The sequence below is a fragment of the Ursus maritimus genome, unplaced genomic scaffold (genome assembly GCF_017311325.1).
Source record: "Ursus maritimus isolate PB19 unplaced genomic scaffold, ASM1731132v1 scaffold_4, whole genome shotgun sequence".
NCBI classification, from domain to species: Eukaryota; Metazoa; Chordata; class Mammalia; order Carnivora; family Ursidae; genus Ursus; species Ursus maritimus.
The window spans coordinates 79,963,854-79,979,092 of NW_024426552.1; the positions used below are offsets into that span (position 1 = coordinate 79,963,854).

The 15,239-nt window shown below is 40.0% G+C and overlaps 1 protein-coding gene across 1 annotated transcript in view; it reads left to right on the forward strand.

The window, feature by feature from the left end:
- MCF2L2 (MCF.2 cell line derived transforming sequence-like 2) overlaps nucleotides 1-15,239 on the forward strand; it is a 253,980-nt gene that overhangs the window by 15,382 nt on the left and 223,359 nt on the right. The gene's annotated exons all lie outside the window — the stretch shown is intronic.

Here is a 15,239-nt window from a genome sequence, read left to right on the forward strand (position 1 = left end):
CTGTTATTCCCTTGGCCCCTCAGGCCAACTCTGGGGGAAAGTCAGTTTAATCTCCTTAGCAAATACACCAGAACATTTGAATGTTGACTTTTTTTTTTTTTTTAAAGAAAACAAAGTCTAGTTCGTATAAGGAAAAAAATATTCCTCCCTTTAAAATTACTTTGGTCTTATTTCTGGTGAAATAACAACGCTGATGCTCTCGTGGCGTGGATAATTCAGGTCCTTCTGGAGCTTGTTTGTGACTTCTCATTCTCCATTTTTCTCTGATAGGTAAGGGCAAGTGGATGGCTTCAGTTTATTCTGCTCAGATACAAAACATACACAATTTTATTTTAGATAGATGTGAATCTAGAAGTGCTAAAAAGCTTTTTCTTTTTTTTCCTTTCTTTTCTTTTCTTTTCTTTTCTTTTCTTTTCTTTTCTTTTCTTTTCTTTTTTCTTTTCTACCAATAATAGTGGTTTCTTGCAGGGAGGCTGAATGCAATGAATGAATGAAAACATTCATCTTTCATTGTCATTACTATGAAATCATCAGCTCTTTTCTATGGAGAGTTACCTAGTACCCAGTTATTTCAGAATTTGTTGTTCATCATAAAGAAAATGTAGTACTTTATTGGATATTTGATCTTGGTCAAATGGTAAAGGTCAGTGCATGGAATATAGGATTTGTAAGGGCTGTACAGTTTGTTCATGTAGTAGAGATTCAAAGGTTATAAAGAAAATTTCTAAAATTTTACAGTCTGCCCTCTCCTTAGAGTTCTGTAAGCTGCAAAAACATAATTACGGTCGTTGCTGGGTGTGTGCAATTGCATGCACACTGCCATTGTGGGTTTATGTGGTTAACAAAGATAGCTCTTATGTTCGTAGGTGTTGTGATGCCAGCCACGTGTTCATGGCTATTCATATCTAAATGAATGGGTAAAGAAGCTAATGTTTAGTAAGAAAAAGAGCCTCCATATGGGGAATCAGGCGCTTTCCATATTGTTGGTAGAAATGTAAAGTGGCACAACTGTTTTGGAGGGAAATTTGGCAATATATCTCAAACTGTTGTTCAATAATTGCTTTGTTTGCTGCCCTGCATTAGGGCTTTCAGACTTGGCATTTAATTGGAGGTAGCATATTCACAATACCTAATGGTAGAGAAAAAAAGAGCTTTCGTAAGTTTTAGCATCTCAAATTATATTAAATTTCTTCCTCTTAATTCTTAGGTATTTTCTTAAAGTACTTCACATGCAGTTAACACTAATATAGAATTGGCTCTGAGGATTACTAAACAGAGCAGCTTCTAATCTTAAAAGACTTTCCGGTATAAGGGGAAAACATTTGGCAGTTTCTTACAAATTAAATATACACCTTTCCTTTGACTGAGCTATACCACTAGTAGGTATTTATCCAAGAGAAATGCAAACATGTGTCCATACAAAGACCTTTACATGAATGTTCATAGCAACTTTATTCATAACAGCCCAAATTGAAAAAAAAAAAACCCTGAATGTCTATCAGCAAGAGAATGGACAAACTGTGACCGTCCATATGACGGGATACAACTCAGAAATAAAAATAAATGAACTCCGATACATACAGGGTGGATGAATCTGAAAAGCATTATCCTGAGAGAAAGAAGCTAGACACAGGAGTACATACTGTATGATTATAGTATATGAATTTTTTAAAAATTTAAATTCAATTAGCCAACTTATAGTGCATCATTAGTTTCAGATGTAGTGTTCAATAATTTATCAGTTGCATATAATACCCAGTGCTCATCATATCACATGCCCTCCTTAATGCCCATCACCCAGTTAGCCCATTCCCCGACCCACCTCCCCTCCAGCGACCCTCAATTTGTTTCCTAGAATTAAAAGTCTCTCATGGTTTTTCTCCCTCTCTGATGACTTCCCATTCTGTTTTCCCTCCCTTCCCCTATAGTCCTCTGCTTGGTTTCTTATGTTCCGCATATGAGTGAAACCATATGATAATTGTCTTTCTCTGGTTGACTTATTTCATTCAGCATAATACCCTCCAGTTCCATCCATGTCTATGTAAATGGTAAGTATTCATCCTTTCTGATGGCTGGGTAATATTCCATTGTACATATATACCACATATTCTTTATCCATTCATCTGCTGATGGACATCTTGACTTTTTTCTGCAGTTTGGCTATTGTGGACATTGCTGCTATGAATGCTGGGGTGCAGGTGCCCCTTCAGATCACTACATTTGTATCTTTGGGGTAAATCCCCAGTAGCGCAATTACTTGGTCATAGGGTAACTCTATTTTTAACTTCTTGAGGAAACTCCCTACCATTTTCCAGAGTGGCTGTACTAGCTTGCATTCCCACCAACAGTGTGAGAGGGTTCCCCTTTTCCACATCCTCACCAACATTTGTTGTTGTCTGTCTTGTATATGAAGTTTAAAAAAAGGCAAAACTAGTCTTTATTGAAAAATTACTTCAGGGCACCTGGGTGGCTCAGTCGGTTAAGCGTCTGCCTTCGGATCAGGTCGAGTCCCTCATCAGGCTCCCTGTTCAGTGGGGAGCCTGCTTCTCCCTCTGTCCCTCCCCCACTTATACTCTCTCTCTCTCTAATAAATAAATAAAATATTTAAAAGAAAAAAAAGAAAAATCACTTCAGTGGTTGTCTGGGGGATAGAAACAAGGGTTGGCTGGGAAGGGGCATGAAGTTACTTTCTATAGATGGAAACATTCTATATCTTGAAAAGAGTATGGGTTACGTGGATGTATCCATTTGTCAAAACTCATTAAAATATACACTTCAGATTTGAGTATTTCAATATATGTTAATTTTACCTTCTGCTTAAAAATAAACATTTATTTATTTTTTATAAAAGAGGATTTCCAGTTTCTCCTTGGCCAGTTGCAAGCCTTATTCAAATTTCAGCTTGAATCACACAAATAAAAATTAGAAGTTTATATACAAACATTTATTACTTGTTAAGTATTTCATATTGTGCCCTTTCTTTAAATCTTGGAGCATGACATTACTAAATGAAAACATTAAGCTTGAAGAACCAAGATAAAATGCATTATGAAAAATCAGCCTCTCTCTGGGCACAGCACAGTTCTGAAAGGTGAGCTCACTTTTCCCCAAATGGTAGTAAGGGCGGAGGTCTTCTTCAGGTCATGACAGCAAAGAACATCCTTCATTTTAGAATCGTGATATTTTACTTGTACCTGGTCTTTAGAAGTAGTTCAGGAAACACCCTACATTTCTTCAGGACTTGAACCTAGATAGGGACTTCTACTGGCTGCAGTGTTAACTCTCTGGATTTTATTCCTCCGCAGTCTAGAGAGGCTGGAAGAGAGGGAGGGGAGGATTGTGGCCTGGAATAAATTTTCTTAAGAGCATCCTTTAAAAAATTCATCCCTGTCTATTATTTAATTTTAAATATCCACTGGCATGATGTATGTCTCATGTTGTGATTCCTCTAAAAAAAGAAAAAAAACTCTGATTCTCATGGACTCTAGGATTTCCCTGTCTATCCCACATCTTCATCCCCCAGTTTCTCTTTGCTTCCAAATGAGAAAGTCCAGTAACTATGGGCCTGTAATCCTGTGAGCACTCACCAATCCAAAGGATAAACTCTCTGCAATGAAATGACCTTGAATGAACTTCAGTGAGATTAGTCAGGAGAAAGGATTAAGCACATTTATGCAAATGCAGTGCTGAGAGGAGTGAAGAGAGAGTAAGGTGGCACCATTTGCTGGGATCCGATGGCCTCCTGGTGTAAGAAGTGTGGGCAGCAAGACCCCATATACTTACCTTACACCTCCGTGCGGATCACAGAGGCAGAGATGAGGGCTTACCACCATTTCCTGGAAAGTTGCACCAGGCTAGAATATATGGCAAAACAAGGTATTGTGAGAGCAACAATGCCTTTCTTTTATGTATGTTTTGTTTTTCATCCTCATTCTCAGTGGAATAATGGTTTAATTAACAAATTTTACATTAAGAAAATTTATTTGCAATACTGTTTCAACTTTACTAAGGAGTTTGAAAGGGCTTTTTAAAAAGCATTAATCAGCTATTAACAATATTACAGATGGTCATTTATTGAAAAATTCAAATTAAAAAGATGACCAAATATCTGAAAAAATCAGATTGTAGGATGGAATGTATAAATATGAATCCATTTTAAAAGCATATGTCTATACATAAATATATGTGTATTGACTATTATACACCAATGAGATAACTGTTTCATTTGGGGTGAAGGAGTGATAAGGAATTTTATTTTTCTTATTTTTGTTGTGTGTTTTTATTTTTAAAAATAACCAACATATTGCTTTCGTAAAATGAAAATAAGAATCCAGATAATGAAACTCATGTTCCTGAAGAAAAATGTTAAGTCTGAAAAAAGTGTTAAATCTGAAATGCTAAGACTTCATTTTTAAACATATGAACTAATAACAGACTGGTGGTTTAAGAGTAGAAAAAAGAAAAACACTTCCCTTCAGTGGGCTGGATGAGAAGGAAGAGCATTTCTAAGTATGCCTTCCATGCATTTGGAAGCCAGTAAGACACATGCTCTAAGAGCTGAAGCCAGCTACTTGTTTCTAAGGCTGCTTCTTTTATGGATGGGTTTTTCGTTATTACCACATCCCCCCCTTTTTTTTTTGCCTTGGAAATGTTTATAATATGTTCATTCCCCTTGGATCACAGACTAGAAAAGTGATTAAACAACTGTCTTTGTCTCTCTTTATTGCTCTTTACTTATATTTGGAACCTATTTCTTGAAGAGAGGGGAATTCCTAAATAGAGAAGTGTGCTTTATCGTTGTTACAGTATAGTTTCTTAATTCATGCTTATAGTATGTATCATGTACTTATATAGGATATAATACATATACTATCTTATCAAAGGCAAGGGGTACTATGTATTTGCTATTTAAGAAAGAACAACTTGTTTTTTTTTGTTTTGTTTTGTTTTTAAAGATTTTATTTATTTATTTGGCAGAGAGAGAGACAGCCAGTGAGAGAGGGAACACTAGCAGGGGGAGTGGGAGAGGAAGAAGCAGGCTCCCAGCGGAGGAGCCCGATGCGGGGCTCGATCCCAGGACCCTGGGATCAGGCCCTGAGCCGAAGGCAGACACTTAACAAATGAGCTGCCCAGGCGCCCCAAGAACAACTTGTTAATCAGATTTTGCTTTCCATTCTTAAAGCACATAGACGTTTGCCTGTGTATGTACACAAATCCTACAGGGCTTGAATTCAGGTGTAAATTATTGCCCTAATTTTATTGAAGTTGAATCATAAGGGCTTTACAGTTTTGTTGGTAGTGAGGAGAGGATGTAATTTGAAAGAAGATTATGAAGAATTTCTGAGTTCTAAACCACAGCATTACAGACACGTTGTTGCTCTTCTTTCCCCCGCTCACTATAAAAGGTCGTAAGATGTTTGCCTAGATGCTTTAGCTGTCAGTCGTTTTATTCTGTCTGTGACTCAAGATAACTGAAAATTTGAATATCTTAACATAGGTTTTGGGAGCGTCTAAGGGGCCTTTCTGCTATTACTGCAATCTTACATTCATCGACATTGTATTTATTCCGTGACTTGTCTGTTCCTAGCTTTTTGTTTGTTTCATGTGGCTGCTGTAACAAATGACCACAGCCTTGATGGATGAAAACAGCAGAAACTTACTTTCTCATAGATCTAGAGGCCAGAAGTCCAAAATCAAGGTGCAGGTCTCGAGAGGCTCTTGGGGAAATTTATTTTCTTAGCTCTTCAGGATCTGGTGGCTCCAGGCCTGTGTTGGCTTGTGACTGCAGCATGCCAGTGTTGGCCTCCATCTTCAAATGGTCTTGTCCTCTGTTTCCCTTTCTCTCTCTCTCTCTTTTAAAATTTATTTTTGGGGGGGGCAGAGACAGAATCTCCAGCAGGCTCCCCAGTGAGTGTGGAGCCCTGTGGGACTCTATCCCACAACCCTGAGATCATGACCTGAGCCAAAATCAAGAGTCGGATACTCAACCGACTGAGCCACCCAGGTGCCCCGTTTCCCTCTTATAAGAATACAGATGATTGCATTCTGGGCCCACCCAGATAATTCAAAATAGGCTCTCCCTCTCAAGAGCCTTAACTTAGTCACATCTGCAAGGACCTTTTTTCCACCTAAGGCAATGTTCACAGGCACTAGGATTAGGACAGGGCCTTATCTTCTGGAAGGGGGGAGGGGCACTCTCCAGCCTGCTCTTCATATTTTAGGAAGCTAAACCCTTTATCAACTATATATGCTGTACATTTTCCAATTTGGTGCTATTTTTTTTTTTTTTTTTTTTAGTTTGTTCAAGGTATATTTGCCCTGCCAAAGTGGTTTTTAAATTAACTTTATCAGTCTTTTCTTACTGGTGTTTCTGCCATACTTTGAAAGGCTGTTCTGATTCCAGTATTATAAAAATATTCTCCTACATTTTCTCCTAGTATTTCTATGGTTTCATTATCTAATCTGGCTGGAGTTTATTCTTTTGGCAAGAAGTGAAAATATGGATACACTTAAACATTTTCACAATAATAAAATAAACTTACATAGCACCTGCCATATACCAGGAATTTTTCTTAAGTTCTCTAGCTGTATTAACTCAATTCTTACAACAATTAGATCAGGTGTGTGTATTATAATTTACCCCATTTTCAGATCAAGAACTTAAGGCACAGGGACATCAAGCAACTTGCTTGAGATTAGTCTGCTGTACGTGGTAGAGCCAAGATTTGAACCTAGGCATTGTGGCATCAGAGGTGATGTTCTTTTTTTTTTTTTTTTTTTTTTTAAGATTTTATTTATTTATTTGACAGAGAGACAGCCAGTGAGAGAGGGAACACAGCAGGGGGAGTGTGAGAGGAAGAAGCAGGCTCCTAGCTGAGGAGCCTGATGTGCGGCTCCATCCCAGAACGCCGGGATCATGCCCTGATCCGAAGGCAGACGCTTAACGACTGCACCACCCAGGCGCCCCCAGAGGTGATGTTCTTAATCACCATAATTGATGTCCTTTTGTGACCAGCAGATTGACCCAACACTAACCTGTTGAATAATCTCCCTCTGGCCCCATGTGAAATGCCACTTTTATCATATATTACATGTTTTTTAATATTTTGATCTAATTCTAATCTCTGTTTTACTCCTGAGTCCTTCTGAACTCAACTTCTATCAGACTTATTTCATAGTGAAGGAGAAAGGTCAACTAAGGGGAGTTTATGAGCAGAATATCAATGCAAACCACCAACGCATGCAGTAACCTGGGTGTTTGTGAGAAATCTGTTGTAGTATCCTTGAGATCATAGCTCAAAGGACTGAATGATCAATTTAATTAGCTTCTGTTGAATCTCTTATACACAAACTGCTTTCACATGTTATTTTAATTAAGTTAGGCAATGTGTGTAAAGCATGTAGCCCAGTGTCCAGTAGGCAGTAATTGTTCAATAAATGATAGTATTTTTTTTTAAAGATTTTATTTATTTATTTGACAGAGAGAGAGAGACAGCCAGTGAGAGAGGGAACACAAGCAGGGGGAGTGGGAGAGGAAGAAGCAGGCTCCCAGCAGAGGAGCCTGATGCGGGGCTCGATCCCAGAACGACAGGATCACGCCCTGAGCCGAAGGCAGACGCTTAACGATTGAGCCACCCAGGTGCCCCCAATAAATGATAGTATTAATCCTCACAGTGGCTCTCCAAGGAAATAATAATAATTATTATTCATTCCCATTTTACAGAGGGAGACCCCGAAGATAGAGGGGCTGGTTAGTGGCAGAGCTCAGATGCAAGTCCAGTTCTTTTCATTCTGTTTCCATACCTGCATGAATGAATGAATGATGAGTCAATCAAGAGAGGAAGGAAGGAATGTTTGCCAGATCTTCCAGGACTTTTTCTTAAACAAAAATAAAGTTGTTTATCCATCATATTGCTAAAATGTCTAAAATCCTACCATTTTGATTCCTTTGTGTTAAGATATTTTTTTCTCTAGCAGCTTTAGAAACAAAGTGGTAGACACTTTTGGAAGAATGCTACGTTAAATGATTATTACCCATATCAGGTCTTCTCATCTTATACCATATTATATTGTTTTGCCCAAGGCACTGCTTCCAGACCCTAAACTTGTACTGAATCCTGGGCTAGAGTGGGCCAAGAATGAGAGGGCCTAGGCATGAAGGAGCCCACGTTGAGCTGCGGGCAGGCTTGAGGTGGAAGTGTGCAGGAAGGAGAGGTAAGCAGGTTCTCAAGCCAGGGCTGGCTTGTTTCCCAGGATGCTGACCTCGCAATCAGCACAGAAGGAAAAGTTTACGCCATCTAGGCCTCCGTTTTTAGAACACTTTGAACACGTAGAGATGATTATTTTTATTGAATAATAAGAGAAGCAGACAGCAAACAACCCGAATAAAACCTTATTTTTTTTAAATTTCTTGAGCTGCATTCTCATAAGCAATAGGAAAGGACCAAGAATAATCTCAGGCTTTGTTTTTTTTTTCTTTTTAACAATTTTTTTTATTATGTTATGTTAGTCACCATACAGGCTTTGGAATCAACGTTGTGCTTGCTTCTTTGTCAAGTCAAGCAGCATCAGGAGAGCTTGTTAGAAATGCTCCGCCCTAGGCCTACTAAATCAGAATCTGCATTTGAAAACCCATGTGATTTATATATCCATTACAATTTGAGAGGCACTGCTGGGGGCGGGGTATTGATTAAAATGCAGGTGGGACATTTGAAATCCAGTGTTATAACGGGAGAGCCTTATGGGAAGGAGGGATTAAATAATTTCAGAGATTCTCTCAGTTTTCTGCAGGGTCTTGATTGCTTTTTATTCAGAATATCCCAGGCAGCAGAGCTCAGTTTCACCTGTCCTGGAGTTATGAAGGGCTACGGGGGAATGTCATCTCCAGCTCTTGTTGCTAAGGCAACTCATTGCACAGAAATGTCTACCTCTGCAGTGGTTGGCTCATACAAGGATCCAATGTGAAATGTCAGCAGAAATTAAGGAGCTTTAAAAAAATGTATCAACTACGTCTGCAAAGGAAAGAAGGAGAAAAGGGATTTGGATAAGTATTAACAGAAATGCTATGCTTAGTAATATCTTACCAGTTCTCAAAGCAGTTTTAAATAGGCATTGCAGAGCCTGGGACAAGAGTACAAACCGAGGCCCACATGCCACGGTTAAATAAAATATGTTTTATCTTCCCACCCACCTTACAAACATACTCTCACAAGAACAAAATTAAAATATGTGTAAAGCTCTGGTTTTTATATGAGTAAAAACCAGAAAATAGCAAAGATGACAAAATTGAATTATTGCATGTGTCTGAGTGTTGTGTTGATGGGCCTGTGAAATTTGGGCGTGTAATAAAGATATCTGTAATCTGTAGGTCATTAATCCATAATATATATATTTTTTCTTGCCTTCATGTCAACAAAAGCACTGTTGTTATAATTGAGATTTTCACATAATTTGAGCTCTGTTGAGAGTGATCTAAAGTCAATGTACTCTAACTGAAGTGTTGTAATTGCGTTCAAGGAATTCACACTTTGAATATATGTATTTGCATCGTGAATTGGAAGGAAGAAAGAAGGTTGATGCTTGGTAGTACCGAGCATGAGATTTCATCATATAAGAATCTACAGCATTCATGCCATGTGAGAGGAAGGATTTGACATGATAATTAATTTGTCTCTTCTCTTACCCAAGCACTGCCGCTGCTCCCGTCCTCCCAGCGCTCAGAAGCAGTGTCTGTCTCTGATACCAGCAATGGCACAGCCCACAAACCGGCATAGCACTGAATGCAGTCGCCTTTTCTTTTGAGGATAAAGACCAAGAGATGTGGCGAAGTACTTCCCTGGGGCTCCAGTGGTGTTAACAGAGTAGATGTATAGGGCTGCAGTGTGCTCTGCCAGGCCAGAGCACTGGATCACGAGTGACAAAGCCTCCCGGGTGGTCTTTAACATATGTATTTATGGGAGGGAGGGCTGTGATATGTGGAGCTTTTGAAAGTGTGGGGCCTGGACTAGGGGTCACAAGGAAACTTTTGGGGGTGATGGAAATGTCCCATATCTTGATCTGTCTGATGGTTACATGAGTGTATATATTTATCAGAATTCATCAAACATACACTTAAGATCCGTGCATTGTACTGCATGTAAATTATACTTCAATAAAGTCTTATTAGCACGAAAAATAAAGGCTACCAGAGCATAGTTTTCTCTATGTAAGCTAAAGGGGGTAACCACAATATGATTCCATTACTCTAACACAACTATTTCAAGTATTCTTTTCTCATATGCCTGCACACATATGCACAAATACACCACGTGCTTTCTTCTTTCTCTTTTAACTCGTCTACAATCCCACCTCACATATGGTTTTTATGTCCTTGATATGATATCTTAAATCTTTTTCTATGGAGATGGTCTTCATAATTATATAATGATTGCTTTCATTTTTTCACTCTTTTTTAAAAAAAGATTTTATTTATTTGAGAGAGAGAGAAAGAGAGAGAGCACAGAGAGAGGAAGAAGCAGACTCCCTGCTGAGCAGAGAGCCCAGTGCAGGACTTGATTCCAGGACCCTGAGATCATGACCTGAGCCAAACGCAGACGCTTAACCGACTGAGCCACCCAGGCACCCCTCATTTTTTCACTCTTATAAATAATACTTCAGTCTACCTTCTTATGTATAAAGTTTTTATTTTACTATTTTATTGGCATAAATTTCCAGGTATAGGATGAATAGGAAAAGGATTATGAAGATTTGAATGACTGTGTATTGAAGCTCTGTATTGTACTGGTTAAGATGTTGGGCTTTGGAGTTCAGAATGAGATGGATTTAAATCCTGGCTCTGCTTAACCTTGGATGAGCTACTGCAGATCTAGTTCAATATTGCTCTTAGTGTTGTTTTGAGGATTACATGAGATGCTGCATATAAGGGGTTTGGTATGTAACTATACAATAATCATTGGATAAAATATTGTGAAACTACTTTCTAGAAGGGTTCTACCAACTTCGCTCCCCAAGGTTACTAGTTTTTCACGTACTAGTTTTTCAACAAAATCCCAGCATTGGATGATAGAATCTCAGTTATTTTATGGATGAATGAGATATTCTCTTACTGTTTTAATTGCATTATTTGACTAATAGGAAGTTGGACATTTTTCAGTGTTCTTGCTTTTAAAATTCTAAATTTCTCTTTTAAAAAAATTCTTCCACCTGCTTTTCTATTGCCTTTTATTCATTGTTAAATTTACGGACGAGACTTTAATGCTGTCTTATGGTTCCGGTCAAGCATTGCTATAGCACAGGGCCAGGTAAAAGAAGGAAAAATGAGTTTGTGTTATTTCTGACCTGGCCAATAAAGAGGAGTAAAACAGCATGTCTTCATGAGGTGGCTTTTCATACCAGCCCGGCAACTGATTTCTCTGAGCTTCTAGTCCATACGTGTCTTCCTGGCAGTCAAGTCTGGTCTAGTTGAGGGGGTGAGAGGGCGGAGTGGGCCAGAGGAGGGTCATTTTAGTGCAAGGGTGCATTCCTTTACTGTCATTATCCAACTCATTAAATGAGTTAATCTGTGAGGTGTGCGGTCAGGGCTGGCTCACAGCTGGTGCTGGGTAGTGTTAGTAACAGAGAGGCGTACTGCGCAGAGGCTGGGCCAGGGGATCCTGGGCCCATTCCTGGTCCAGCTGGGTGGCAGACTCTTCCATTTTTCCTGTTCTCCAGATTCCCTAGGCAAAGTAGAAATGGGGCAGGGTCTGTCAAACTTGGGGCTGCCTTCCCTCTTCAGTCCAGACCAAACTTTGTTTCCCTAACTTACTTACTTACTTAGCGATTTGGTTCTTTTTTTCTTCAGACCATACTTGAATCTTTTAAATCCCAGTGTGACTGAAATGTCAGAACAGCCAGAGTGGGAGGCTACGGGTTTCGCTGCCTTTTATTCCTGACCAGTTGTAACAGGCAGACTGCAAATAGCTGTTATCAGCAGTTCCCTGCTTTCAGCTGTGAGGAAAGCTGCAATCAGTGGGAAAGGTCCTAAAGCAGAGCCTGCATTGCTCTCTCAGACTGGGTGGGGGACAATGCAGGGGTGTTGCTTGCTGCCTTCCCAAGTTGAGCTTCCATGGGATGTGCTAGGCTGTTATTCCACCTCTGAGGAGGCTGTGTTGTACCCTTTGATGCCTTTTGCGTCTCTGGAAATCTGGGTCCAGGGTAGCATATAATTACTCACCTGTATATGTATCAGGAGTAGAAAAGGGACAAATATTCCCCTGATCTATTTGTAACTTTGCCCAGGGTACAAATTGTGTTGAAATTGAATTATCACTTCCCCTGGCCTGATGTGGGTTGAAAGAGGCAAGTTTCTCCCTAATCCATCACATCAAAAGTAGCAAGCAGAAATCAGGAAGCCGCCACACAGGACCAAGGGGCCAGGCAGAGCGTAGCAGGCACTGCTACTTCGGTGGGTCGTCACTGGTCATGCCCAACTGTTTCTGGAGAAGGAAAAGCCATTTTACAACAGAGGACACTGAGGATCAGAGCATTCTTGCTCTGGTTGTCTAGCTAGGACTTGGCAGAAATGGCCCTTCTCATGCAGGGCTATCTGGGTTCTTTCCCATTGCAGAAAAAGGTGCTCCTTTAGAGCAAAGAGCTCCTGCCCTCCTTTCCCTACCCCATCTAGACAGGAGTGGATAGTGAGGCTTACCAGCAGTAGGACTGGTCTTTGTGTCTCTTTTGGTCAGAGTATGAATGTGGCCTGTTTGGGGCTGAACTGAGCTTGCCCCTCTTCCAGCAGGCCCACAGATACCAGGCGTCACTAAAAACTCGGTGTGTCTGAGGTCATCTCCATGCTCTGGATCAGCACTGAGTCTAAGAAACCCACATGATCTGTTGTAGCTGGCCAGGTGGGGTCATGAGGTTCCTTTGCTGGGATATCTTCAAGGACAACCCTTTCACTCCCTGGCAGGGGGCCAAGCTTTCTCAGCAAAGGCAAACCAGCTCATTGCTATTCTTGAAAAACGAATTATACATCATCATCCTGTTCATTTGGTAACCCCAGGTGGGAAAGGTCTCTGTTGGAAGGCAGGGCAAACCTTCACAGATTCCCATGACGAGAGACGTTAGTTATCCTCTCAGGAGTGGTAGAGACAGTGCTGCTGAAGACCAAGGGTCTGGGAACCTACTGTGGGAGGCCAAGATTTGTCCCTAGAGTCGGGTGATCCCAGGCTAACCCTGCACAGACCCTGGCTGACCCTGGCTCCATGCTTAAATTATATGACCCCAGGCAAGGTCAGAATCTCTCTGGGCCTCCCTTTCTTCACTTAAAAAATGAGGTGGGTCGGGGGATGGTTTGCTTAACTCACTTCTTTTGTCCATTTTCAGATCTTACCTATTTAAAATGTCTAAAGGACACCTCAAATATTGAGGTACAATAATAATAAATTGCATCTCATGATCTTGGTTTTTCTTTGGGGACGTTATCTCTTAAATATGCTCTCTCAGGTATGAAAATATAATAATCCAGCTCTATTTTTGAGTATACCATTTTCTCGGACTAGTGGGAGATTATATTCTGAAAAAGTCTTCAGTTATGTAACTCCTGTTCCTGTTTAAATTCTCTATGTTGGTGTCCATTTATAATTTATATTTTATTATGAAAAATTTGAAACATATACAAAAGAATTATATAATGAAATCCCATGGACCCACCAACCAGCTTTAACAATTATTCATATTTGTCAATCTTATTTCATCCCTTCCTTCCCCTGTCTCATACATTTTTGGCAGGGGAGAGGGAGTCCTTGAGCATTTTTAAGCAGATCTCAGACTTAGTATCATTTTACTGTTAAATACTTTAGTTCGTGTATAAAACCAAGACGGCCCTCCCTTTTTGTCAAATATAACTACAGTGTCATTGTTGTTCCCACTACAGTTAACAACGGTGAAATGAGGTTTAGTGAATTTTTAGTGAATTCAGTGTAGAAAGAGGAAAGAGGGATAAAAGAGCTCTGGCCTGGGTTTACCTGCTTTCTTCCAGAGAAAGTGGTAGAATTCATTGAGAAACCTTTTTTTCTGTGATCCTGATGTTCTATTTTCAACAATTAACATATTTATTTACCTACTTACTTATTTATTTTTAAAAATTTTATTTATTTATTCATGAGAGACAGACTGAAAGGCAGAGGGAGAAGCAGACTCCCCACTGAGCAATGAGCCAGATGCAGGACTCAATCCCAGGACCCTGGGATCATGACCTGAGCTGGGGGCAGTCTTTGACTGAGCCACCCAGGCACCCGAGAAGGGTCTTAGCATTTAAACCAGCACTTGCCCCAGCCCTGACAAGAGTTTCAGGGAGCACCTGGGTGGCTCAGTCGGTTAAGCGTCCCACTCTTGGTTTTGGCTCAGGTCATGCTCTCAGGGTCCTGAGATTGAGCCCTGGTCAGCTTTGCACTCAGTGAGAGTCTGCTTGAAATTTTTCCTCCTCCCTCTGCTCCTCCCCCTGCTCGTGTGCATGCACTCTTTCTTTCTCTCTCTCAAATAAATACATAAATAAATAAAATCTTTAAAAAAAAAGACTTTCAGAAAACAAATATGGGAAAGGCCTTTTGAGACCAAGGGATATAACTGGTATTTACTGAGTATCTGCTGTGTCCATCCCCATATACATCATCTCCTTTAACCTTCAGACTAAAGTGGAAAAGGAGAAACCTAGGCTCCGGGAGGAGCTCCCAAAACATAACCTTCCGACTGGTTAACGTTACAATCTCATACCATTACCGTGACTTCAGACTGAATTGATGGGAGATTCCTATTGAGCATGAATGTACAAGACTATTTGGCTCGTGCCTTAATCTTACCTGATGTTTAACTGCTACAGAAACAATAACCAGTTCATTTTTTGAGATTCTCTGGGAAATGGTTAAATGAGGATAATAATGTATCGGGCCGTGAGAGTGTGAAAATGCTTTCCTCTTTCTAGTCCAGGCTAAGGATTTCCATTCAGTTTTCTCCCCTCTCTAATCCCCTTCCCCCAAATGGATAGAATGCAAATCATAGGGCTTACAAATCACTCTCAGAGTAAGAGGACATTTGTAGTTTTGTGCTCAAAAGATTTGAATTTTTGCCTTGGAAGCCTGTAATTTTTTATTCAGTACGGAGTATTTTTAATGAGCAAAATGGAGAAGTGTCTCCTTAAACATGCTTGGCAGTGGGAAGAGGCCCCTTGAAGTATCTGGAAGGAGAAGAAAGGTAATTAAGGA